A 27,995-nucleotide genomic window follows, 5' to 3' on the forward strand; every position below is an offset into this window, starting at 1 on the left:
GTCTTAAATGGCAGCATTAAGGTACCCAATGCTGGCTCTATTCATATATCACATATAACATTTGCAGATGATTTACTTATCTTACTCCTAAATGATCCAACTTCAGTAAAGAACCTGGCTACTATTATGACTGACTTTGGTATGGTTTCTGGATTTCAGTTAAATCATGTGAAAAGTAAAGTATATATGAGCCCTTACGTTGAGGATAAGGTCTTTATTGCACAAACTTTGGGGGTTAGTGAAGGAAGCCTGCCAGTTCCTTATTTGGGTCTCCCGCTCATATCCACAGGCATTCACAAAACCCACTGTCAGCCTATTATGCAAAAAATAAAGAATAGAATTTCTTCTTGGAAAAATAGGCTTCTATCAAAAGCAGGACGACTCGAACTCATCCGTTCTGTATTGCACTCCTACTCTATATATTGGTGTAATGCATTTCTTTTGCCTGCTGGACTTCTCCAAGATATTGAACGGTTATTAATGAACTTCTTCTGGAATGGCACAAATGACAAGGCAATGCATATGGTAAATTGGGATAGCATTTGCAAACCGAAAGATGAAGGGGGGCTAAACTTGAGAAATACTAGAGATTGGAATCAAGCAAGCCTGGTACAACAATTGTGGGATCTTTTGCAAAACAAATGTTCCTTATGGTCACAATGGGTTTCTGCTAGGTATCTTTCAAAGGAATCAATCTGGGAAATTTCAACAAGAACATACCACTCTGCAGCTTGGAAAGGAATTTTAAAGGCAAGGAATTGGCTAATCAAACACATTTCGTATGCAATCTCTTCCGGAACTAGTACTAATATGTGGTACGATCCTTGGGTGAATGGGAAGAGTATATTTCAATTATATGGCGACAGAATACGAAAAGATCTTGGGGCTCCCAAAGATTGGAAGGTTTCCGAGTTCATTGCTAACGGTACTTGGTGTCTCCTTTATCACTTTGGCCGACTATCATAGCTATTCCAATCAGGAACAACTCTTCAGATACACTTATTTGGCCTCATGACAATGGCAAATTTAGTGCCACATCCGCATGGAATCAAATTAGGCAAAGAAATAACAAGTGGGTCCCAAGCAGTTGGACATGGGATCGACCGGGATCACAAAGACACTCCTTATGTACATGGCAGGCCCTTCTCAATAAACTACCTACAATAGACAATATGAAAAGAAGAGGTATCTATCATGTTAACCGATGCTCCCTTTGTTTGCAACAAGAAGAAACTGTTGACCACCTCTATTTTGCTTGTGATTATACAAAATGGATATGGAAGGAGATTCTCCAGCGATTTGAACTCAATAGACTGCCGCAACCAAACTTGCACCAAGAACTAGGCGACCTTATGCAATGTTTCTCAAGAAAAGGGCCTCTTACACAACTGGCAAAGGTTACTTTCAGATGCGCTATTTGGTGGATGTGGAAGGAGAGATGTAATAGAATCTTTGAATATCAACACACAAACAATGCTCAGCTCTTGAAAGAGATTATTAGAGACTCAAGATCCTGTATGGAGCATGATCTCAAAACCGAGCACTTCACCCGAAGAGAAAAAGATATTTTTATCAAATTTAATTTTGCTATTAGCTAAAGATCTTGGGAATGATGCCAAATAATGTACCCACAGGTAGTTATAGTCTACAGCATGTGTAGTCATAACTATCGCATTCGCACTCTATGAGTTACTTGGCTCTGTCTATGACTTGTATAGATAAAGCTAGTTGTAGAAACTTTACACATAATCAATTTACTTTTACTTACCAAAAAAAAAGAATAGTTTTCCTAACTTCAATCTTGAACGATCCATCTTGTTTCAAATCGTTGGAGGGGGTCAATTTGCTTCACTTTAGATTTGATTCACTCCACTCTTGTTTCACACAATTTTTTTGGCTTTTCTCTATACTGATCTTATCACTCTTTCCTTTTACCTCTCTTGTTTTACTATTTGAGTTCTTAGATTAACTAAGGTACCTAAACAAACAATTCAGATTATGGAAATTTAAAAAAAAAATAGTGAAATTGGACAGCTTTAAAAGCAAATAAAAGATAGGCCAATTTAACGATGTGTGTAATGCATTTTAATCATAAGCAAAGACTAGAAATTTTTTTTTTTTTAGGAATGAAGAAAGATTTCCAAACCAGAATAGAAATTCAAATGAACAAAGATCAAATTCTATAACTTGCAAGTATTTTTGAATCCGCAATTTTTTTTTTCTAATTCTGATCTCTTTTTTTTTTTTTGACCTTTGATTTTCCCTCTTTTTTTTTTTTAGCCTTTGATTTTCTCTCTTCTTTTTTTTTGACTTTTTCATCTTTTTTTTTATACCATAAAGTGCGGAACTTCAAATAAGAATAGTAATAACACAAGAAGCACAACAATGAAGATGAAAGAAGAACAATAATTATAGATATTGGCCAAAAAGAAGAAGAAGAGAAAAAAAAAAAGGTCTAAAAGATAGCAAATAAATAGATACGCAAACCTCAAACTTGAGCCGAGCTCTGATACCAAATGATGAAAATCTTCAACTTAGCAACCATATACCCCGATAGCTAAAGAGCTATGATACATATGGAATGTAAATTGACCCCCTCCAACGATTTGAAACAAGATGGATCGTTCAAGATTGAAGTTAGGAAAACTATTCTAATCACATAATCAATGAAAATTTGATGAAGTAATTAGAATAGTACTTTGATTCCCTTAAAACGCCACAAACTAAGAAACTTAATAAGTTAAAAGGAAAAACAAAGATTTTTCTTGGGTTTTGAACGCCACAAACAGAAATACTTGATAAGTCCAAAATTCATGCAAGAACTTAAAAACAAAACACTCACCGGTGTTGTAAGTTGAATATACTTCTCCAATGTCCCCTTACAAAGAGAGTTAGCCTTGTTTATATAGTACAAAGGCCAAGTACAAAGGGAATGAATATATTAAATGATATTCATATTCCTAATGCATGAATGTAGATTACTCATGAATCTACATTGAATTGTTTTGAATAATTATTCTTGAATAAGCCCACAATTCCTAATATGTTCTAATATTTCACCTTTATTCTTCAAAGATGGCTAAAAAATTTATTATTTTCTCAAGGTTGGACTTTCTCTTCATGATTTTTACTTATTTGAATCAGGTTGATTATTTTAGGCTCTTCTTGTATCCATAGAACCTTGACCAAGTTTTGACTAGCTTGCTCCTTCCAAATGCCTTCTAATAAATAAGTTAAGGCTTCTTTCATCCTTTTAGTTTTCGCTCTTGTCATTGGTCCTCGATGAATAGTTAAAGGGTCTTTGGCAGAATTATAATCAACTTGCTCATTCATATCATTCCCCCTTTCCTTGAAAGGATTCGTCCTTGAATCAGTGTCTTCATCACCTGCATCAAACAAAGGTTGCACTAACATTACCATACTCACCCGGTAGTTCCAACTTATATGCATTGTCATTGATTTTTTAAGAGACTCGAAATGGACCATCTCCTCTTGGCATTAGTTTATACTTTCTTTGGTTAGGAAATCTTTCCTTCCTCAAGTGTACCCAAACCCAATCACCAGGTTCAAATACTACTTGCTTTCGGGGTTTGTTGCGTTGTTTCTCATATTGTAGAGTTTTCTTTTCAATTTGTGTCTGAACCCTTTCATGCAATGCTTTGATAAAATCAGCTTTTTGCTTATCATCCAAATTGGCCTTTTATAGAGGTAAAGGTAGCAAATCCATAAGAGTTAATGGATTGAACCCGTACACAACTTCAAATGGAGAATGGTTTGTTGTAGCATGCACACTTCTATTATAAGCAAACTCCACATGTGGCAAACATTCCTCCCAATTTTTCAAATTCTTTTAAATTATGTGTTAGGACTCTAGCTTGGAGAGTCCTAATTGAGAGGGACATTCATGTAAAAATGTTAGGACTCTAGCTAGGAGAGTCCTAATTGAGAGGGACAATCTGTTAGGACTCTAGCTAGGAGAGTCCTAATTATGAGGGGCATTTTTTTTTTTGGTAAGTAAAAGTAAATTGATTATGTGTAAAGTTTCTACAACTAGATTTATCTATACAAGTCATAGACAAAGCCAAGTAACTCATAGAGTGCGAATGCGATAGTTATGACTACACATGCTGTAGACTATAACTACCTGTGGGTACATTATTTGGCATCATTCCCAAGATCTTTAGCTAATAGCAAAATTAAATTTGATAAAAATATCTTTTTCTCTTCGGGTGAAGTGCTCGGTTTTGAGATCATGCTCCATACAGGATCTTGAGTCTCTAATAATCTCTTTCAAGAGCTGAGCATTGTTTGCGTGTTGACATTCAAAGATTCTATTACATCTCTCCTTCCACATCCACCAAATAGCGCATCTGAAAGTAACCTTTGCTAGTTGTGTAAGAGGCCCTTTTCTTGAGAAACATTGCATAAGGTCGCCTAGTTCTTGGTGCAAGTTTGGTTGCGGCAGTCTATTGAGTTCAAATCGCTGGAGAATCTCCTTCCATATCCATTTTGTATAATCACAAGCAAAATAGAGGTGGTCAACAGTTTCTTCTTGTTGCAAACAAAGGGAGCATCGGTTAACATGATAGATACCTCTTCTTTTCATATTGTCTATTGTAGGTAGTTTATTGAGAAGGGCCTGCCATGTACATAAGGAGTGTCTTTGTGGTCCCGGTCGATCCCATGTCCAACTGCTTGGGACCCACTTGTTATTTCTTTGCCTAATTTGATTCCATGCGGATGTGGCACTAAATTTGCCATTGTCATAAGGCCAAATAAGTGTATCTGAAGAGTTGTTCCTGATTGGAATAGCTATGATAGTCGGCCAAAGTGATAACATTTCGGGAGAAATAGGATTAGGGAGACACCAAGTACCGTTAGCAATGAACTCGGAAACCTTCCAATCTTTGGGAGCCCCAAGATCTTTTCGTATTCTGTCGCCATATAATTGAAATATACTCTTCCCATTCACCCAAGGACCGTACCACATATTAGTACTAGTTCCAGAAGAGATTGCATACGAAATGTGTTTGATTAGCCAATTCCTTGCCTTTAAAATTCCTTTCCAAGCTGCAGAGTGGTATGTTCTTGTTGAAATTTCCCAGATTGATTCCTTTGAAAGATACCTAGCAGAAACCCATTGTGACCATAAGGAACATTTGTTTTGCAAAAGATCCCACAATTGTTGTACCAGGCTTGCTTGATTCCAATCTCTAGTATTTCTCAAGTTTAGCCCCCCTTCATCTTTCGGTTTGCAAATGCTATCCCAATTTACCATATGCATTGCCTTATCATTTGTGCCATTCCAGAAGAAGTTCATTAATAACCGTTCAATATCTTGGAGAAGTCCAGCAGGCAAAAGAAATGCATTACACCAATATATAGAGTAGGAGTGCAATACAGAACGGATGAGTTCGAGTCGTCCTGCTTTTAATAGAAGCCTATTTTTCCAAGAAGAAATTCTATTCTTTATTTTTTGCATGATAGGCTGACAATGGGTTTTGTGAATGCTTGTGGATATGAGCGGGAGACCCAAATAAGGAACTGGCAGGCTTCCTTCACTAACCCCCAAAGTTTGTGCAATAAAGACCTTATCCTCAACGTAAGGGCTCATATATACTTTACTTTTCGCATGATTTAACTGAAGTCCAGAAACCATACCAAAGTCATTCATAATAGTAGCCAGGTTCTTTACTGAAGTTGGATCATTTAGGAGGAAGATAAGTAAATCATCTGCAAATGTTATATGTGATATATGAATAGAGCCAGCATTGGGTACCTTAATGCTGCCATTTAAGACTGCATGTTCCAACATACAGCTAAGTCCTTCCATCGCAATAGTAAAGAGATACGGAGAGAGTGGATCACCTTGTCGGATGCCATTCGTGCTCCCAAAAAAACCAATAGGTGAGCCATTAAAGAGTATCAAAAACTTTGGAGTTTCCAGGCATTCATGTAGGAGGTTTTTTCTTAGAGAAGAATTAAGAGTTGTAAGGGAATAGGAGTCTTGAGTAGGAGTCCTATTAGGAGTTGGTTAGAAGTAAGAGTCCTAAGTAGGAGTCCTATTAGGAGTTAGGGTTTAGAAGCCCTATGAATAGCCATGTATTCCTTCTCTTTTCATAAGCAATAGAAGAATCTTTTCTGCAGCCTTTGAGCAGCAACTTGGAGGGAGGAACTCCTATAGAGTTCCAAGGAGACCGATCCCCTAAATAGATCAACCCCAAGTTTAGAATCTGCAAGGGTTCTAACACCTGGTATCAGAGCAGCGTTCTTGGCGTCTCGCTGCCCTTCCACAGCCATCCATCAACCCTCTACAACCATCCAAAGCAATTCCCACAATTGCTTAAAAGATCGTCACCGAATTCTGTCATGATCTCCACCACCACGGATCATCCTTTGATCTCCCCGTGAATTGCAACAGGTTCTGGTTTCCTAACTTACTACTGCTGCAATTTAGTTATCCTTATTCGAAAATCCAAAAAAAAAAAAAAAAAATCGTTCCTATATTGCTGCATAAACTTTTCGTCACAAAGTTTTCATCTCTACGACGAAAGATACATTGCAGAATTCCAGCCGCATAGCACCAGCTGTTTGATCTTGCTACTATGCTTTTTCTATCCAAATTTCTACGAAATTTTTATGACATCTTTGACACTTCTTAACAGTGGATTTCCCTTTGGTTTCATCAAAAAATTCTCAATATAAACTACTGATCTTTTATGTCCAATCTGCTGCACTTGAATTGCAGAATTCAAGCCGCATAGCACCATCTGTTTGATCTTGCTACTGTGCTTCTTCTATCCATATTTCTATGAAATTTTTATGACATCTTTGACACTTCCTAACAGTGGATTTCCCTTTGGTTTCATCGAAAAATTCTCAATATAAACTACTGATCTTTTATGTCCAATCTGCTGCACTTGAAAATCTATGCTGCAGAAAATTTCAACTGCATATCGTTGCCTTAACCCATCTATTTGCAATCTTTTTTGAATGAAATTTCTTGTACACTTCATAGATCATCTTGGCTTCCATCTAAGATTGATCTATTAAGAAATTCATCTCTAAAAACAATTTTATGTTGCTGCAAATTTTCATCATAACCCGCTGAAATTTTTCGACGATAATTCTGTAATTGCAACTTGCACCAATTTCCTTGCTGTTATACTGCCAAAATTTTCTTGATTAAATTAGATATCCTTGCTGTCATAGAAACTGTGATTTTACTATCAATTCCCTCCTCAATTCTCTCAAGTTTTTGGTGGAAATTACGTCGAGAAACCGTTGTTTCTTCGACGACAATTCTACTCTTACAAGACAGCACATACTTGCTGCAACTTCCACAGATTTCTGTCAAACCTTTGCTACCATCTACCACAGATCTAAAACTTTCAACCAAAGCCCTAAAACTCTACTAAACCACACCCTTAAACTGTACCCAAAACTGCCACAAAACAAGCCTAAATCATAGCCTACATCCACCAATCCACCAACCCTTTTGACCATCACTTCTCACAACCTATACATGCCTTTAACCGAACAACAAAAGAGAGATCTTAACATCATAGATTTGGAGGCATATATTATGGCATGTAAGGAGGTAATCAATGCTAAATTCGAAGCCTTGGAGGCGCGAATGGAGGATAAGATTCGGATGATCTTTACCGAACTCAGATTGGGCCGACCACTAAGACCGAAGAAATCATATCAAGGAGAGAGCTTTGCCCAATCACACCAAGCCCGAAGAGATGACTTCCAAGGGAGGGTAGGCTCTATGACCAACCCCAACTATCCATGCATGAGAGTGGACTTCCCTAGATGGGAAGAAGGAGACCCGATTGGTTGGATCTCGCGCGCGGAGCGATATTTTCGGTACCACAAAACCGCGGATGTATCTATGGTGAAAATTGCAGCTATACATCTTGAAGGGGATGCTATATAGTGGTTTGACTGGTTTGAACATACTTATGGAGTCCTTTCATGACGATAATTCAAAGAAGGACTGCTGATTCGCTTCAGACCAACGGATTACGAGAATATTGACGAACAACTAGCAAAGATCCGACAAACCTCCACCATTCAGGAGTACCAAACCAGGTTTGAAAGGTTATCTAATCAAACTCATGATTGGTCTCAAAAACAGCTATTGAGGACCTTCATTGAGGGCTTGAAGCCGGAGATCCGAGGAGAAGTTAAAGCGCGACAACCGTATACGCTTATAGCAGCTATCTCTTTCGCACGACATCAAGAGGAGCAATTGAACTATGAAGCTCGGAGGACTAGGGTCGCTCCTCAACCAGTAATATTGAAGCCCTCAGCCCCCCCTACTGTCGACCAAGTCCCTACACCAAAGAGGTTAACAAGAGAAGAGCTTCGGGAGCAATATGCGAAGGGGTTATGTTGGCATTGTGACGAGCCGTGGAGCCGTGAGCATCGCTGTAGTAAAGGGAGACTTCTTATGATTGAACCAATAGAAGAAGAGGTCATTGAACATCCAGAAGAGAGCCTTGAACATGAAGAAGAAGATGCAGAAGAAGAGCCACAATCGACTGAAGTTACGGTACATGCACTAGCCGGCTACTCAAACCCGAAAACGATGAATGTTGGAGGCCTTCTCAAACAACAACCGATCACTGTTCTCATCGACACGGGCAGTTCTAATAACTTTCTAAACAGTAAGGTTATTATCTAGATGGCCTTACCTATTGAGAATTGCAGCAGGTTTGACGTTAAGGTCGTCGACGGACGAATTTTGAATTGTGATTGTAGGCGCCCGCAAGAGAAACTATTGCTGCAGGACCAAGAGATAATTGCAGATTTCTTCCTTCTCCCTCTTGATGATCATGAGGCCATGCTCATAATTAAATGGTTGACAACATTATGTGATATTTCTTGGAATTTTATGCAACTAATTATGAAATTTTACAGTAAGGAGAAACAGGTGATACTGAACGGGAAACGGGAGGGCGACATAACGACGATTTGCACACAACAAATGAAGAAGGTTTTGCATAAAGTATGCAGCGGCCTTTTGGTACAACTTAAGCAGCAAACTAAGGGAGAGCCAACAAAATTTGAAGATCCAAATCTACTTCCTTTGCTTGCTGAATTTTCAGATATATTTGACGAACCGTGCAACCTACCTCTTACCTATCGGCATTATCATTGTATAATGATTCTTCCAGGTAAATCTTCAGCAAATGCTCAGCCATATCAGTATCCACATCTCCAGAAGGATGAAATAGAAAGGATTATAAAAGAGATGCTCGAAACAGAAGTTATTCGGCCAAGTTGCAACCTCTACTCTTCGTCGGTGTTACGTGTACGCAAGAAGGACGGAACAAGGCGAATATGTGTTGATTACCGAGCTCTCAATGGCATAATCATCAAGGACAAATACTTTATTCCAATAGTAGATGAATTGCTAGATGAAAGGGAGCACAAATCTTTACAAAGCTGGACCTTTGATCCGGGTATCATCAAATACGAGCATGCGAAGAAGACATACGGAAAACCACCTTGTGAACACACAACAACCACGAATTTTTGCTTTCTTCAACAATAGGTGGAATATCTTGGGCATATCATATCAGAGGAAGGTGTGGCAGTGGACCCCTTCAAAATTGGAGTAATGCAAAACTGGCCGACCTCGAGAAACATAAAATTGCTACATGGCTTTCTGGGTTTAACAGGCTACTACCGCAAGTTCGTGAAAAACTATGGAAAGATCAGTGCACCACTTACTTCCTTACTAGAAAAAGATGTCTTCCAATGGTTGGACAGAAAAAGGGGAAAGAGAATGTTTTTGCAGATGCGCTTTCCCAGCTACCCGAGCAAGTTGAAGTTTCGACCGTTTCACTTCCGACCAGCGACTTCCTTGAGGATATTAAGATGGAATGGCAGGAAGATTCAGATACTTGTAAGATTATAAAAAAATTGGAGGAAGCACCAAGCCCCATGGCTCATTACAATTGGGACTCAAAAGAATTACACTATAAGGGACGCATTGTGCTTGTGACAAATTCTACTTGCATCTTCAATAGCAGATTTTGGACAAAGTTATTCTATATGCAGGGTACTAAATTGAAAAGGAGTACGACATATCACCCACAAACCAACAGCCAACCGGATGTTTTAAACAAGTGCTTGGAGACAGCCCAAAGCCACCCACCAAATATGACTACCCAAAGAGAACTCCAGACCCAGCCAAGTGCCATTATTGATCGACGGATCGTGACTCGACGACGACGACCCACTAATGAAGTGCTAATACAGTGGGCGAACCTACCAAAAGAAGATGCCACTTGGGAGAACTATGACGACTTGAAGATCAAATTCTCAGAATTCATGAATCATCAACCTCGAGGACAAGGCTGATTTGAAAAGGGCGGGTCTGTTAGGACTCTAGCTTGGAGAGTCCTAATTGAGAGGGACATTCATGTAAAAATGTTAGGACTCTAGCTAGGAGAGTCCTAATTGAGAGGGACATTCTGTTAGGACTCTAGCTAGGAGAGTCCTAATTGTGAGAGGCATTCATGTAGGAGGTTTTTTCTTAGAGAAGAATTAGGAGTTGTAAGGGAATAGGAGTCTTGAGTAGGAGTCCTATTAGGAGTTGGTTAGAAGTAAGAGTCTTAAGTATGAGTCCTATTAGGAGTTAGGGTTTAGAAGCCCTATAAATAGCCATGTATTCCTTCTCTTTTCATAAGCAATAGAAGAATCTTTTCTGCAGCCTTTGAGCAGCAACTTGGAGGGAGGAACCCCTATAGAGTTCCAAGGAGGCCGATCCCCTAAAGAGATCAACCCCAAGTTTAGAATCTGCAATGGTTCTAACATTATGACCCTCAAAAGTGTTGATAAAGTTCAATTTACCACCTCCGTTTGTCCATCTGTTTGTGGGTGACAAGTGGTTGAATACAATAGCCTTGTACCCAACTTGCTCCAAAGTGTTTTCCAAAAGTGGCTAAGGAACTTCACATCTCTATCACTCATAATTGTCTTTGGAATGCCATGTAATTTTACAATTTCTTTGAAGAACAGCCCCGCAACATGTGTTGCATCATCTGTTTTGTGGCAAGGAATGAAATGTGCCATCTTGCTAAACCTGTCAACAACAACAAAAATAGAATCTCTCCCTCCTTTTGACCTTGGTAAACCCAAGACAAAGTCCATGGATATATCAACCCAAGGCTCACTAGTTATAGGAAGAGGAGTATACAATCCATGAGGCATTACTTTAGATTTAGCTTGTTTACAAGTAATGCATTTCTCACATAATCTCTCAACATCTCTTTTCATGTGCGGCCAAAAGAAATGATCACTTAACACATCTAAAGTTTTTCTAATCCCGAAATGCCCCATTAAACCTCCACTATGTGCCTCTCTCACAAGTAATTCTCTCATTGAACATTGAGGAATACACAACTTATTTTCTTTGAAAAGAAAATCATCATGCCTAAAGAACTTATCAAAACCCCCTTTCTCACATGCCTCATAAACATTAGTAAAATCATGATCAGAATTATATAAATTTTTAATATACTCAAAACCCAATAATTTTGCATCAAGTTGAGAAATTAGAGCATACCTTCTAGAAAGAGCGCCGGCAACCACATTTTCCTTACCTTGTTTATACTTGATGATGTATGGAAAGGATTCAATAAACTCCACCCATTTTGCATGCCTACGGTTTAGTTTTCCTTGTCCTTTGAGATATTTCAAGGACTCATGATCGGTGTGTATAATGAATTCCTTATACCAAAGATAGTGCTGCCATGTCTCTAACACTCTTACCAAAGCGTAAAACTCGTTGACATATGTTGGGTAGTTAAGACTTACTCCACTTAGCTTCTCACTAAAGAATGCAATGGATCTGCCTTCTTGCATTAAGACTCCTCCAATTCCTATTCCACTCACATCACACTCAATCTCAAAAGTTTTAGTAAAGTTCGGTAAAGCAAGCAAAGGTGCTGAACTGAGTTTGTCTTTAAGCAAGTTAAAAGCATCATCTTGTTTTTCACCCCATCTAAATCCCATATTCTTTTTTATGCATTCAGTTAATGGTGCAGCAATTGTAGAAAAATCCTTAATGAATCTTCTATAAAAGCTAGCAAGACCATGAAAACTTCTAACATCACTAACACTAGTAGGTTTTGGCCACTCCCTAATTACTTTCACTTTTTCTTGATCAACATGTATTCCTTTATCATTAATAACATATCTAAGAAAAGTAATTTTATTAGTGCAAAAAGTGCATTTCTTTATATTAGCATATAACTTTTCTTTTCTAAGCACGTCAAAATAGCTTTTAAATGTGTTACATGCTCATCTAAACTTTTGCTATACACAAGTATATCATCAAAATAAACCACTACAAATTTTCAAATGTAAACACGTAAAATATGATTCATCAATCTCATGAAAGTACTAGGTGCATTAGTTAGGCCAAAAGGCATAACCAACCATTCATATAAACCATGTTTAGTTTTGAAAGCGATTTTCCATTCATTACCTTCATGCATTCTTATTTGATGATATCCAGATTTTAAATCAATTTTGGAAAACACACAAGAACCATGCAATTCATCCAACATATCATCTAGCTTAGGAATAGGATGTCTATACTTTACCGTGATTTTGTTGATGGCTCGGCAATTAACACACATTCTCTATGATCCATCCTTTTTAGGCATCAACATAACAGGAACTGCACATGGACTCATGCTTTCTCGCACATACCCCTTTTTCATAAGCTCACTTGTTTTTGGATTTCCTTGGTCTCTTCGGGGTTGCATCTATATGCTAGCTTATTTGGTATGCTTGTACCTAGAATGAAATCTATTTGATGTTCAATTCCTCTAATTGGTGGCAAACCATTAGGAACTTCTTCGGGAAAGAGATCCTCATTTTCCTGCAAAAGATCAACAATAACACTAGGCAAACTCTTATCAATTTTGTTAAAAGCAATCAGAACATTCTTGTACATAAGTACAAGTAAGGGTTGCCTCATGGTTAAGGCTTTCTTCACATCACTCATTTTGGCATAAGCACTCATTTTTCTTTCATGCAAACTTTCTTTGTTTTCTTTCCCTTGTATTTCCCAATACTCTCATTTTTATCACTCAACTCACCATTTTCTTTTTTATCTCTTTCTTTTTCCCTCTCCAAAGTTTTGGTTAATGAAGACTCAAGCTCCTCATATTGTTGTTTTATGCGCATTTGGTCCTCAAAAATTGTCTTTGGAGGCAAAGTTCCAAGCTGATATTTCTGTCCATCTATGATCAAAGAATAACGATTCTTGAATCCATCATGTATTACCCTTCGATCGTATTGCCATGGTCTCCCCAATAACATATGACTAGCATACATAGGTACCACATCACACCAAACTTCATCCTTATATCTATCAATTGAAAAGGAAATTAACACTTGTCGATTTACCTTTACTACACCACTATCATTCAACCATTATAACTTGTAAGGTTTTGAATGCTTGATAGTAGGTAATTTCAATTTCTCCACGAGCAAGGTGCTTGCCACATTTGTGCAACTTCCACTATCAACAATCACATTACACAACTTGTTAGCAATCAAACAATGAGTATGAAACGGATTTTCACGTTGTTCACCATGTTCATCATTTTCATTTTGTAAACTAAGTATGCGTTGAACAAATAGATTTTCACCTTTAGCATACTCTACATCACTAGTATCCTCTAGAATGTCTTCAGCATCCTCTTTCTCACTTTCAGATTCTACAATTCCATCCCTCATGATCATAACTCTTTTATTAGGACATTCGCGTGCCACATGTCCATGCCCAAGGCACTTAAAACACTTAATACCTCTAGTTTGATTAGGTAGATTCTCACCTTTACCCTTGCTGCCTAATTCATTTCTACCTTTAGTCTCATTAATTTTAGGCTTAACAATGGGTTTATCATCCTTTTTACTCCAATTCGGTTTCCAAGAAGAAGAACCCGAATAAGGTTTTGAATCATACCTTGTGCCTTTTTTTTTTTAGTTGCCTCTCAATCTTCATGGCCGCATTCACCATGTCTTCAATCTCCATATAATGTTGCAATTCTACAAGATCAGCAATGTTCTTGTTTAATCCACTCAGGAATCGAGCCATGGTGGCCTCACGATCTTCATCCACATTAGCCCTTATCATGGTTATCTCCATCTCCTTGTGATACTCATCAACACTCATGGAACCTTGTGTCAAGGTTTACAGTCGTTGATGCAAATCCCTATAGTAATAGCTAGGGACAAATCTCCTCCTCATGATTTGTTTCATCTCCAACCAAGTCTCCACGGGCCTTTCACCATTTCTACTCCTGTCTTTACACAATTGATCCCACCAAACAATAGCATAATCAAAAAATTCAACAGTGATACTCTTCAGAGTAGTTGTGACATTCAAAGATCATCTCCACTTTTCGTTCCCACTCCAAATAGGCATCTGGATTATTCTTCCCTCGAAAAGAAGGAATTTTCATTTTGATGCTGCCTATGTTTCTGTCCACACCATCAAAACATCCTCTCCTAGTTTGTCTCCTAGGATTAATATCTTGACCAATTAAAGTAACTTGGTCATCATCCACATCATCGCCACCATCATATTCATCATTGACAAAGGTTGGTTGTCTCCCACATCGTAGTTCACCTTACAATCTATTAATTGCACCATCATGCCTTTCTAGATGATCTCTTACATCTCCAATCACTTTGAACATACGTTCAAATTGTTACTGCATTGCTTGAACTAAAAGATCGTTGGGTGAAGAACTCACTTCTTTATCTTTAGACATGTATACAACCTGAAAAACAAAGTTAGAACAACCTCACCAACACTCCCTCACGTTTTTTTTTTTTTTTTTTTCACTCTAGATTTGATTCACTCCACTCTGTGTTTCACACAATTTTTTTGGCTTTTCTCTATACTGTTCTTACCACTCTTGCCTTTTACCTCTCTTGTTTTGCTATTTGAGTTCTTAGATTAACTAAGGTACCTAAACAAACAATTCAGATTATGGCAATTCAAAAAAAAAAATAGTGAAATTGGACATCTTTAAAAGCAAACAAAAGATAGGCAAATTTAAAGGTGTGTGTAATGCACTTTAATCATAAGCAAAGACTAGAATTTTTTTTTTTTTAGGAATGAAGAAAGATTTCCAAATCGAAATAGAAATTCAAATGAACAAAGATCAAATTCTGTAACTTGCAAGTATTCTTTGAATCCGCAATTTTTTTGTCTAATTCTTTTTTTTTTTTACCTTTGATTTTCCCTCTTTTATTTTTTTTTTAGCCTTTGATTTTCTCTCTTCTCTTTTTTTTGACTTTTTGATCTTTTTTTTTATACCATAAAGTGCGGAATTACAAATAAGAATAGTAATAACGCAAGAAGCACAACAATGAAGATGAAAGAAGAACAATAATTATAGATATTGGCCAAAAAAAATCTAAAAGATAGCAAATAAATAGATATGCATTCAAAGATTTGCATTTAAAAGCAAGAGGGACAAAAATATGTTTTAAAGCTGATTTACGAAATGCCTTTGATTCAGTTAATAGAAAATTTATCTATAAGATGCTCCTCGATATGAACTTCCCACAGCAATGGGTTAATTGGATTCAATCTTGCCTGGAAACTCCAAAGTTTTCGATACTCTTTAATGGCTCACCTATTGGTTTTTTTGGGAGCACGAATGGCATCCGACAAGGTGATCCACTCTCTCCGTATCTCTTTACTATTGCGATGGAAGGACTTAGCTGTATGTTGGAACATGCAGTCTTAAATGGCAGCATTAAGGTACCCAATGCTGGCTCTATTCATATATCACATATAACATTTGCAGATGATTTACTTATCTTCCTCCTAAATGATCCAACTTCAGTAAAGAACCTGGCTACTATTATGAATGACTTTGGTATGGTTTCTGGACTTCAGTTAAATCATGCGAAAAGTAAAGTATATATGAGCCCTTACGTTGAGGATAAGGTCTTTATTGCACAAACTTTGGGGGTTAGTGAAGGAAGCCTGCCAGTTCCTTATTTGGGTCTCCCGCTCATATCCACAGGCATTCACAAAACCCACTGTCAGCCTATCCTGCAAAAAATAAAGAATAGAATTTCTTCTTGGAAAAATAGGCTTCTATCAAAAGCAGGACGACTCGAACTCATCCGTTCTGTATTGCACTCCTACTCTATATATTGGTGTAATGCATTTCTTTTGCCTGCTGGACTTCTCCAAGATAATGAACGGTTATTAATGAACTTCTTCTGGAATGGCACAAATGATAAGGCAATGCATATGGTAAATTGGGATAGCATTTGCAAACCGAAAGATGAAGGGGGGCTAAACTTGAGAAATACTAGAGATTGGAATCAAGCAAGCCTGGTACAACAATTGTGGGATCTTTTGCAAAAAAAATGTTCCTTATGGTCACAATGGGTTTCTGCTAGGTATCTTTCAAAGGAATCAATCTGGGAAATTTCAACAAGAACATACCACTCTGCAGCTTGGAAAGGAATTTTAAAGGCAAGGAATTGGCTAATCAAACACATTTCGTATGCAATCTCTTCTGGAACTAGTACTAATATGTGGTACGATCCTTGGGTGAATGGGAAGAGTATATTTCAATTATATGGCGACAGAATACGAAAAGATCTTGGGGCTCCCAAAGATTGGAAGGTTTCCGAGTTCATTGCTAACGGTACTTGGTGTCTCCCTTATCACTTTGGCCGACTATCATAGCTATTCCAATCAGGAACAACTCTTCAGATACACTTATTTGGCCTCATGACAATGGCAAATTTAGTGCCACATCCGCATGGAATCAAATTAGGCAAAGAAATAACAAGTGGGTCCCAAGCAGTTGGACATGGGATCGACCGGGATCACAAAGACACTCTTTATGTACATGGCAGGCCCTTCTCAATAAACTACCTACAATAGACAATATGAAAAGAAGAGGTATCTATCATGTTAACCGATGCTCCCTTTGTTTGCAACAAGAAGAAACTGTTGACCACCTCTATTTTGCTTGTGATTATACAAAATGGATATGGAAGGAGATTCTCCAGCGATTTGAACTCAATAGACTGCCGCAACCAAACTTGCACCAAGAACTAGGCGACCTTATGCAATGTTTCTCAAGAAAAGGGCCTCTTACACAACTGGCAAAGGTTACTTTCAGATGCGCTATTTGGTGGATGTGGAAGGAGAGATGTAATAGAATCTTTGAATGTCAACACACAAACAATGCTCAGCTCTTGAAAGAGATTATTAGAGACTCAAGATCCTGTATGGAGCATGATCTCAAAACCGAGCACTTCAGCCGAAGAGAAAAAGATATTTTTATCAAATTTAATTTTGCTATTAGCTAAAGATCTTGGGAATGATGCCAAATAATGTACCCACAGGTAGTTATAGTCTACAGCATGTGTAGTCATAACTATTGCATTCGCACTCTATGAGTTACTTGGCTTTGTCTATGACTTGTATAGATAAAGCTAGTTGTAGAAACTTTACACATAATCAATTTACTTTTACTTACCAAAAAAAAATATAAATAGATATGCAAACCTCAAACTTGAGCCCAGCTCTGATACCAAATGATAGAAATCTTCAACTTAGCAACCATATACCCCGATAGCTAAAGAGCTATGATACATATGGAAAGACAAATTGACCCCCTCCAACGATTTGAAACAAGATGGATCGTTCAAGATTGAAGTTAGGAAAACTATTCTAATCACATAATCAATGAAAATTTGATGAAGTAATTAGAATAGTACTTTGATTTCCTTAAAACGCCACAAACTAAGAAGCTTGATAAGTTGAAAGGAAAAACAAAGATTTTTCTTAGGTTTTGAATGCCACAAACTGAAATGCTTGATAAGTCCAATGTTCATGCAAGAACTTAAAAACAAAACACTCACCGGTGTTGTAAGTTGAATATACTTCTCCAATGTCCCCTTACAAAGAGAGTCAGCCTTATTTATATAGTACAAAAGCCAAGTACAAAGGGAATGAATATATTAAATGACATTTATATTCCTAATGCATAAATGTAGATTACTCATGAATCTACATTGAATTGTTTTGAATAATTATTCATGAATAAGCCCACAATTCCTAATATGGTCTAATATGGCTGAATGACCTTTATTCTTCAAAGATGACTAAAAATTCATCCTTTTCTCAAGGTTGGACTTTCTCTTCATGATTTTGACTTATTTGAATCAGGTTGATTATTTTAGGCTCTTCTTGTATCCATAGAACCTTGACCAAGTTTTGACTAGCTTGCTCCTTCCAAATGCCTTCTAATAAATAAGTTAAGGCTTCTTTCATCTTTTTAGTTTTCGCTCTTGTCATTGGTCCTTGATGAATAGTTAAAGGGTCTTTGGTAGAATTATAATCAACTTGTTCATTCATATCAGCAGGTGAATGTGCCCCTATGTTCTGTTAGGATCAAGAGCACTAAGAGGTGGGGGGGGGGGGGGGGGTGAATTAGTGCAGCGAAAAACCTTCTGCGATTAAAATCAAAAACTACTTTCGTTCGATAGAAGTGATTTTGGTAAGAAAGCTGATTCGTAAATCACTTCAACTTTTGACTCGGAGAGATGCAGCAAAGATATGAACGCAGTTTGCAGTTATGATGAAAATCAGAATATAAGAGCAAACTGAAATACGACGTTCGTACGATAAAAGCGATTTCGGTATAAAAGCTGATTCGTAAACCACTTTAACTTAAGATAAGGTGAGTGTTAGGACTCCAGCTTGGAGAGTCCTAATTGAGAGGGACATTCATGTAAAAATGTTAGGACTAGCTAGTAGAGTCCTAATTGAGAGGGGCATTCATGTATGAGGTTTTTTCTTAGAGAAGAAATAGGTGTTGTAAGGGAATAGGAGTCTTGAGTAGGAGTCTTATTAGGAGTTAGTTAGAAATAAGAGTCTTAAGTAAGAGTCCTATTAGGAGTTAGGGTTTAGAAGCCCTATAAATAGCCATGTATTCCTTCTCTTTTGATAAGCAATAGATGAATTTTTCTGCAGCCTTTGAGCAGCAACTTGGAGGGAGGAACCCCTATAGAGTTCCAAGGAGGCCGATCCCCTAAAGAGATCAACCCCAAGTTTAGAATCTGTAAGGGTTCTAACACCTGGTATCATAGCAGCGTTCTTGGCATCTCGCTACCCTTCCACTGCCATCCATCAACCCTCCACAACCGCCCAAAGCAATTCCCACAATTGCTTAAAAGATCATCGCTAAATTCCACCCTCATCTCCACTCCACCACCGCAGATCATCCTTTGATCACCCCGTGAATTACAATAGGTTCTGGTTTCCTACCTTACTGCTGCTGCAATTTAGTTATCCTTATTCGAAAATCCAAAAAAAAAAAAATGTTCCTATATTGCTGCATAAACCTTTCGTCACAAAGTTTTCATCTCTACGACGAAAGATACATTGCAGAATTCTAGCCGCATAGCACCATCTGTTTGATCTTGCTACTGTGCTTTTTCTATCCAAATTTCTATGAAATTTTTATGACATCTTGACACTTCCTAACAGCAGATTTACCTTTGGTTTTTTCAAAAAATTCTCAATATAAACCATTGATCTTTTACGTCTAATCTGCTATACTTGAAAATCTGTACTGTAAAATTTCAACCGCATAGCATTGTTTGTTTGATCTTGATACTATATTGTTTCTATCCAAATCTCTACAAAATTTTTATGATAGCTTTGACACTTCATAACAGTGGATTTCCCTTTGGTTTCATCAAAAAATTCTCAATATAAACCACTGATCTTTTACGTCCAATTTGCTATACTTAAAAATCTGTGCTGCAGAAAATTTCAGTGGCATATTGTTGCCTTAACCCATCTATTTGCAATCTTTTTTGAATGAAATTTCTTATACACTTCATAGATCATCTTGGCTTCCATCTAAGATTGATATATTAAGGAATTCATCTTTAAAAATTATTTTGTGTTGCTGCAAATTTTCATCGTAACCTGCTGAAAATTTTCGACGATAATTCTGCTATCGCAACTTGCACCAATTTTCTTGCTATTATACTGCTGAAATTCTCTTGATTAAATTAGACATCCTTGCTGTCATATAATCTGTGATTTTGCTATCAATTCCCTCCTCGATTCTCTTAAGTTTTTGGTAGAAATTACATCGAGAAACCATTGTTTCTTCGACGATAATTCTACTCTTACAAGACAGCACATACTTGCTGCAACTTCCACTGATTTCTATCAAACCTTTGCTGCCATCTACCACAGATCCAAAACTTTCATCCACAGCCCTAAAACTCCACTAAACCACACCCTCAAACTGCACCCAAAACTACCACAAAATAAGCCTAAATCGTAGCCTACATCCACCAATCCACCAACCCTTTCGACCATCACTTCTCTCAACCTATACATGCCTTTAACCTAACAACAAAAGAGAGATCTTAACATCATAGATTTGGAGGCATATACTATGGCATCTAAGGAGGCAATCAATGCTAAATTCGAAGCCTTGGAGGCGCGAATGGAGGATAAGATTCGGATGCTCTTTACCGAACTCAGATTGGGCCGACCACTAAGCCCGAAGAAATCATATCAAGGAGAGAGCTTTGCCCAATCACACCAAGCCCAAAGATATGACTTCCAAGAGAGGAGAAGCTCTATGACCAACCCCAACTATCCATGCATAAGAGTGGACTTCCCTAGTTGGGAAGAAGGAGACCCAATTGGTTGGATCTCGCGCGCGGAGCGATATTTTCGGTACCATAAAATCGCGGATGCATCTATGGTGAAAATTGCAGCTATATATCTTGAAGGGGATGCTATACAGTGGTTTGACTGGTTTGAACATACTTATGGAGTCCTTTCATGGCGACAATTCAAAGAAGGACTACTGATCCGCTTCAGACCAACCGATTACGAGAATATTGACGGACAACTAGCAAAGATCCGACAAACCTCTACCATTCAAGAGTACCAAACCAGGTTTGAAAGGTTATCTAATCAAACTTATGATTGGTCTCAAAAACAACTATTTAGAACCTTCATTGAGGGCTTGAAGCCGGAGATCCGAGGAGAAGTTAAAGCGCGACAACCTTACACGCTTATGGCAGCCATCTCTTTCGCACGACATCAAGAGGAGCAATTGAACCATGAAGCTCGGAGGACTAGGGTCGCTCCTCAACCAGTAATATTGAAGCCCATAGCCCCCCCTACTTTCGACCAAGTCCCTACACCAAAGAGGTTAACAAGAGAAGAGCTTCGGGAGCGATATGCGAAGGGGTTATGTTGGCATTGTAACGAGCCGTGGAGCCGTGAGCATCGCTGTAGTAAATGGAGACTTCTTATGATTGAACCAATAGAAGAAGAGGTCGTTGAACATCCAGAAGAGAGCCTTGAACATGAAGAAGAAGATACAGAAGAAGAGCCACAACCGACTGAAGTTACGATACATGCACTAGCCGGCTACTCAAACCCGGAAACGATGAAAGTTGGAGGCCTTCTCAAACAACAACCGATCACTGTTCTCATCGACACGGGCAGTTCTAATAACTTTATAAACAGTAAGGTTACTATTCAGATAGCCTTACCTATTGAGAATTGCAGCAGGTTTGACGTTAAGGTCATCGACGGACGGATTTTGAATTGTGATCGTAGGCGCCCGCAGGAGAAACTATTGCTGCAGGACCAAGAGATAATTGCAGATTTCTTCCTTCTCCCTCCTGATGATCATAAGGCCATGTTCATAATTAAATGGTTGACGACATTAGGTGATATTTCTTGGAATTTTATGCAACTAATTATGAAATTTTACAGTATGGAAAAACAGGTGATACTGAACGGGAAACGTGGGGGTGACATAACGACGATTTGCACACAACAAATGGAGAAGGTTTTGCATAAAGCAGGCAGCAGATTTTTTATACAACTTGAGCAGCAAACTAAGGGAGAGCCAATACAATTTGAAGATCCAAACCTACTTCCTTTGCGTGCTGAATTTTCAGATATATTTGACGAACCATAAATCCTACCTCTTACCCGTCGGCATGATCATTATATAATGATTCATTCAGGCAAACCTCCAGCAAATACTCGGCCATATCAATATCTATATCTCCAGAAGGATGAAATAAAAAGGATTGTAAAAGAAATTCTCAAAACAGGAGTTATTCGGCCAAGTTGCAACCTCGATTCTTCACCGGTGCTACTTGTACGCAAGAAAGACAGAACATGGCGAATATGCGTTGATTACCGAGCTCTCAATGGCATAACCATCATGGACAAATACATTATTCTAATAGCAGATGAATTACTAGATGAAAGGGAGCACAAATCTTTACAAAGCTGGACCTTTGATCCAGGTATCATCAAATATGAGTGTGCGAAGAAGACATACCGAAAACCACCTTTTGAACACACAACAACCATTACGAATTTTTGCTTTCTTCAACAGAAGGTGGAATATCTTGGGCATTTCATATCAGAGGAAGGTGTGACAGTGGACCCCTTCAAAATTGAAGCAATGCAAAACTGGCCTACCCCGAGGAACGTAAAATTGCTACATGACTTTCTGGGTTTAATAGGCTACTACTACAAGTTCGTGAAAAACTATGGCGAGATCAGTACACCACTTACTTCCTTACTGAAAAAAGATGTCTTCCAATGGTCGGACAGAGCCTCCGCTGCCTTCGACAAACTTAAGGCAGCCATGACGACGACGCCGGTGCTAACACTACTATATTTTAACCGACCCTTCATTATTGAGGCCGACGTATCTAGAGTCAGAATTGGAGCCATTCTCATGCAAGATGGTCGACCACTCGCATACACTAGCAACGCATTATCTCCCTCCCATCAAAATAAGTCAACATATGATAAGGAGATGCTCGCCATTGTGCGCGCAGCAACGAGGTGGAGACCCTACTTGATTGGTCGACGATTTCAAAATAAAATCGACCATAAAAGCCTCAAGTACTTTTTGGAGCGAAAGATACAATCCCCTGAGCAGCAAAAATGGGTAACAAAACTTCTTGGATTTGATTTTGAAATAACTTACAAAAAGGGGAAAGAGAATGTTCTTGCAGATGCGCTTTTGCAGCTACCCGAGCAAGTTGAAGTTTCGGTCGTTTCACTTCTGACCAGCGACTTCATTGAGGATATTAAGATGCAATGGCAGGAAGATTTAGATACTAGTAAAATTATAAAAAATTTGGAGGAAGCACCAAGCCCCATGGCTCATTACAATTGGGACTCAGAAGAATTACACTATAAGGGACGCATTGTGCTTGTGACAAATTATACTTGCAACTTCAAGAGTAGATTTTGGATAAAGTTATTCCATATGCAGGGTACTAAATTGAAAAGGAGTATGACATATCACCCACAAACCAATAGCCAACCGGAAATTTTAAACAGGTGCTTGGAGATAGCCCAAAGCCACCCACCAAATATGACTACCCAAAGAGAACTCCAGACCCAGCCAAGTATCATTATTGATCGACGGATCGTGACTCAACAATGACGACCCACTAATGAAGCCCAAAGCCACCCTATAGAGTTCCAAGGAGGCCGATCCCCTAAAGAGATCAACCCCAAGTTTAGAATCTGCAAGGGTTCTAACAGTGATATGCAGTTAAAGCAAAGATATAAAGTCAGTTTGCAGTTATAATGGAAATCAGAACGTAAGCACAAACTGAAATACGACGTTCGTACGATAAAATCAGTTTGCGTCTTAAACCTCGATTCGGAAAACACGTTCGTAAAAACACAGAAGGTAGTAAGCTATTGAGAAGGTTTACGGTAAAGATAAGATGCTCAAAGTAAATGCAAACCGAGATTTAGAGTGGTTCGGTCAATCTTAACCTACTCCACTTTTGGCTTCCTCCACTGACGAGGTCACCGACGTCAGCTAAAGGCCTTCCTTCAATAGGTGAAGGCCAACCACCCTTTTACAGTTTCACTCCTTTTGACAGAATTAGGAGACAACCCTTACAAAATTTTCTTTCCTCTCTTTACAACTCAGAACTTGGAAGAAAAACTTTTGGCCTTTACAACAATTTTGAGCTCTAAGAATCACAGAAAAAGATCAAGATTTCGGTGTAAATTCATGTGTTTTCAGTGCTGAATGGGTGGGGTATTTATAGGCCCTAACCCGATTCAAATTTGGAGCTCAAAACTATCAATTCTCGAAATTTCGGGATCAAGCGGTTGCACCTCCTGACTGGAGCGGTTGCATCGCTTGGCAAAGCTTTAAGACTGAGCCTCTGGGCGGTGCTACCTCCTGTCAGGGGCGGTTGCACCTCCTGCCAGAGCTCGAAGACCTAGCTCAGGCGGTTGCATCTCCTGACTGAGGTGGTTGCACTGCCTGGCAGAGCTCGAAGACCGAGCTCAAGCGGTGCCACCTCCTATCAAGGGAGGTTGCACCGCCCAGTCTCGCTCGGAGACTGAGCCCCAGGCGGTGCCACCGCCTGGCTAGAGCGGTTGCACCTCCCAGTCTCACTCGAAGACTGAGCCCAGGCGGTGCAACCTCCTGCCTTGGGCGGTTCAACTGCCTGACAGAAATCAGGATCCGAATGGGTTGATCCATTCGGCCCAATTTAGGTTTTTCAGGGGCCCAATTACCCCAAGATTAAGTTAATGGGTTCACCTCCCATTTTCAACTTAATCAATGTACTAACTATGATTTTTCCTAAGACATTTACTACAACTTGCTCCGGTGCGTCAATCGCTTCTTCCGGCGAGCTTCCGGCGAACTTCCGTCGATCATCCGATGAACCCTCGGTGATGCTCCTGCAGACTTCCGGCAAACTCCTGGACTTGCGACGATTCACTTGGCGAGTTCTGACGAGCTTCTTTGGCAAGCTTATGGACTTCTCGGATTTGTTCCCGCAGAACTTCCGACGACTGTCCGAACTTCCGTCGAACTCTCGAACTCCCAACGTGATCATTGTCTTGACTCCGGCGCAACTCCTGCTGTATGTCTCACTTTCTTCGTAGTTAATCCTGCATACTTATCTCAACATATAGATTAGATAACAAATGACAATTGACTTCATCATCAAAATCCGAGATTCAACAATCTCCCCATTTTTTATGATGACAATCAATTGATAATGGAGTTAACCTTAACTCCCCCTATCTATATGCCATACTTGAGATAAGTCATTCTTGAATTCAAAACCTAAAAATTAAAGAGACATATTGATAAGTTAAAATCATTTGAACTTATCAATACTCCCATCATGATTCCCATCATGATGTATCTCTCTGAAGATGATGTCAAGGCTTGACATTCATTTTCAAATTTTACATAACAAGTTTGAATGATGGTAATTGTAGCAATTCATCATATTGTAAGATATCAACATGTAAAGCTGCGAAGTAAGATTTTGATATCATTACATGATGTACATATTTCAAATATTTTTAGCAAGTATTGCATTTCTTCACATGGTAAGATATCAACTCAAGGCATAATGCAAATTAATGCATGAAATCTGTTCATATGTCTCTTGGTGATGCAAGCATGGCATAATCATAGCATCAATGTTTATAGCATCAATTCATATATTTCTCCCCCTTTGTCATCAACAAAAAGCATGGTAGTTGTGATACCAAGAGAATAATATAAGCAAATTATCAAGCATATAAAGGAAGGCATGATACGTAGATTGCTTTGAATACTTCTTCCTCTTTTTTTGTTATAATCCTTTTTGCATGAAAAAGGAAAGCCATTTGTGATACCAGCTATTTGTGAGTTTACTTTGAGTCAAGATATGTGTGTGAAACAACATTTTGCAAGTAAAAATACTATCATCCATATTTCAAGATGGAATTCATAAGCAGGAATCATTTCATCAAATTCATTTCAGAAAAAAATATTTTTCATAAGAGTGTATGAGAAAATTCGATTTTTAGCATTCCAATTGTTAAGCGAATCCAAAAAATGAAATGAACTCTTTCATGCATTCGGACAAGACTATATAATCATGAAGACAAAATATTTTTGTATTCAACACATAATTTCCAACATGTTATTTAGGCATGTAATGGCAATCAAGTGATTTGAGCATTTAATAAAGTTCGAAAAATAATTTTAATTAGTTTATGTATTCGGACACATCAACATTCCTAATTCTCTTCTTATGAAATCAAATTGCTCTTCACTCAGAGGTTTTGTAAAAATATCAGCTAGTTGATGTTTAGTGTTAATATCATGGCAATGTCATGACTTATCAACTGCATTGGTATATCACTTTCTCAAATTATATTTATCATGGAAATCAAGGCACAAGGTTTTCAAAACATTTAGTTTCAATGTAAAATCTGAGATAAACAATGAGAGATGTTTATAACTTTGCATATGCTCACAAAAAAAAAAATATCAGGTAACCATATCAAGGATCAAGGCAAAGCCCATCATGGTGAGTAACATAAGGAGTTTACAATAACAACAGATGATTGTGTTCATACAAGCTCATTCATGAGGTGGAAAATTAAAGTGCCTAAACAAAGTGTCAAATTGTCGATGAATTTGCTGCAGCTCAGATAGGATTTGATCTTGTCGATGTTCAAGCCGTTATTGTCTTTGTTCGAATCGATCCATCCGAATCCCAATATCTTCGATAGATGATGTATGAGTTTGCTCAAATGGATGTGTTTCCTCAAAGGGACAGATCGGAGGAGATTGGGTACCCCTAAAGACTGGTGTTTCCGATTCTGGTTCAGGTTGAGGGGGATCGGTTCTTCTTAGCATTCTAACCCAGTTACCATTTCTATAAAAACATCTTAATCGGTGAAGTAGATTTTTATTTATTATTCTAAACCTATCTACTTTTATTACTTCTTCTTCCGGTAGTATTAGAATATCGTAGGCTTTCATTATTCTAGTGATTATACCACCATATGGGAGCATCATGTCTTTCTTAGATAGTTCTAACATGTTTTGTTGGATAATATAACCAAGACATATGTCATGTCCTTTCATGATCAAATACATAGTTCCTAATTCTAATTGGCTTACTTCATCATGATTGTATTGTTTAGGGAGAATGATGCTAGTTAGGATATAATGAAGTACCTTAGTGTTTAGAGGCAGTAGATGTTCACAACTTTTAGGAACAAATGCTAAGTTGGGATTGGCAAAAATTGTTCCTAAGGCTTCAACATATGTTGTTCCAACAGTTTCATCATCCCATGATCCTCTAAAGTAAAGTCCTCTACTTTTTATGGGAATGCCTATCATGTCGCAAATGAATTTATCCGTAATTGAGATATGTTGTCCTAAAAGATAGGTAGACATTCTTTCTTCTTCATCTATTTGTATGTTATTGTAAAACAATCTAACAAGTCTTGGATAGATGAGTTCATTAATTTGCAAAATAGGGAGTAGATCTAAGTTTACAAACCATTAGATTGTCTCTAAGTCTCTTTGTTCATTTAAATCTACATATTTTCCCTTATTGACACTCCTAAGTTTGAAAGAGGAAAACTTTTCAGCATGGTATTTTGAATCGAAAAGGGTGAGATCAAAATCTTCTACTAATCTCCTCTTTCCTTTGTCCCTTGAGAATCTTCTAGATCCCATAACTACAGTTGTTTAGAAGAATAGTGATGAGCAAGAGTAAATGAATAAAAAAAAATAGAATTTAAGGGCTTCTTAGAGAATACCTTAGTGACATCTTCAAGAGAGGGAAGGATTGTTGATGTTTTGCTCCAAAATGAGGGGTATTCGGGATGCTATGAGGGGAGAAATGGGGATGGAGGAGCCTTGGAAGAGTAAAGAGCGAAAGGGAGTGAGTTGGGGTCGGTTTCACCGCCGGCCCTAGCTTGGGTTAAAAAGGGCAGAGTTGCTGGCGGTTGCACCTCTGGCTGGGGCGGTGCAACCGCTTGCAACACGTGACAACCGGAGGTGCTACCTCCAGCTGAGGCGGTGCCACCGCCTACAGGCGGTGAGCACTTGTTCTGA

At 38.3% G+C, this 27,995-nt stretch overlaps 1 pseudogene; it reads right to left on the minus strand.

Moving 5' to 3' along the window:
• Positions 1–3,354: 3,354 nt before the first annotated feature.
• Positions 3,355–14,810, minus strand: LOC135627530 (uncharacterized; annotated as a pseudogene).
• Positions 14,811–27,995: the final 13,185 nt, after the last annotated feature.

This window comes from Musa acuminata, chromosome BXJ2-11 (assembly GCF_036884655.1).
Source record: "Musa acuminata AAA Group cultivar baxijiao chromosome BXJ2-11, Cavendish_Baxijiao_AAA, whole genome shotgun sequence".
NCBI lineage: Eukaryota > Viridiplantae > Streptophyta > Magnoliopsida > Zingiberales > Musaceae > Musa > Musa acuminata.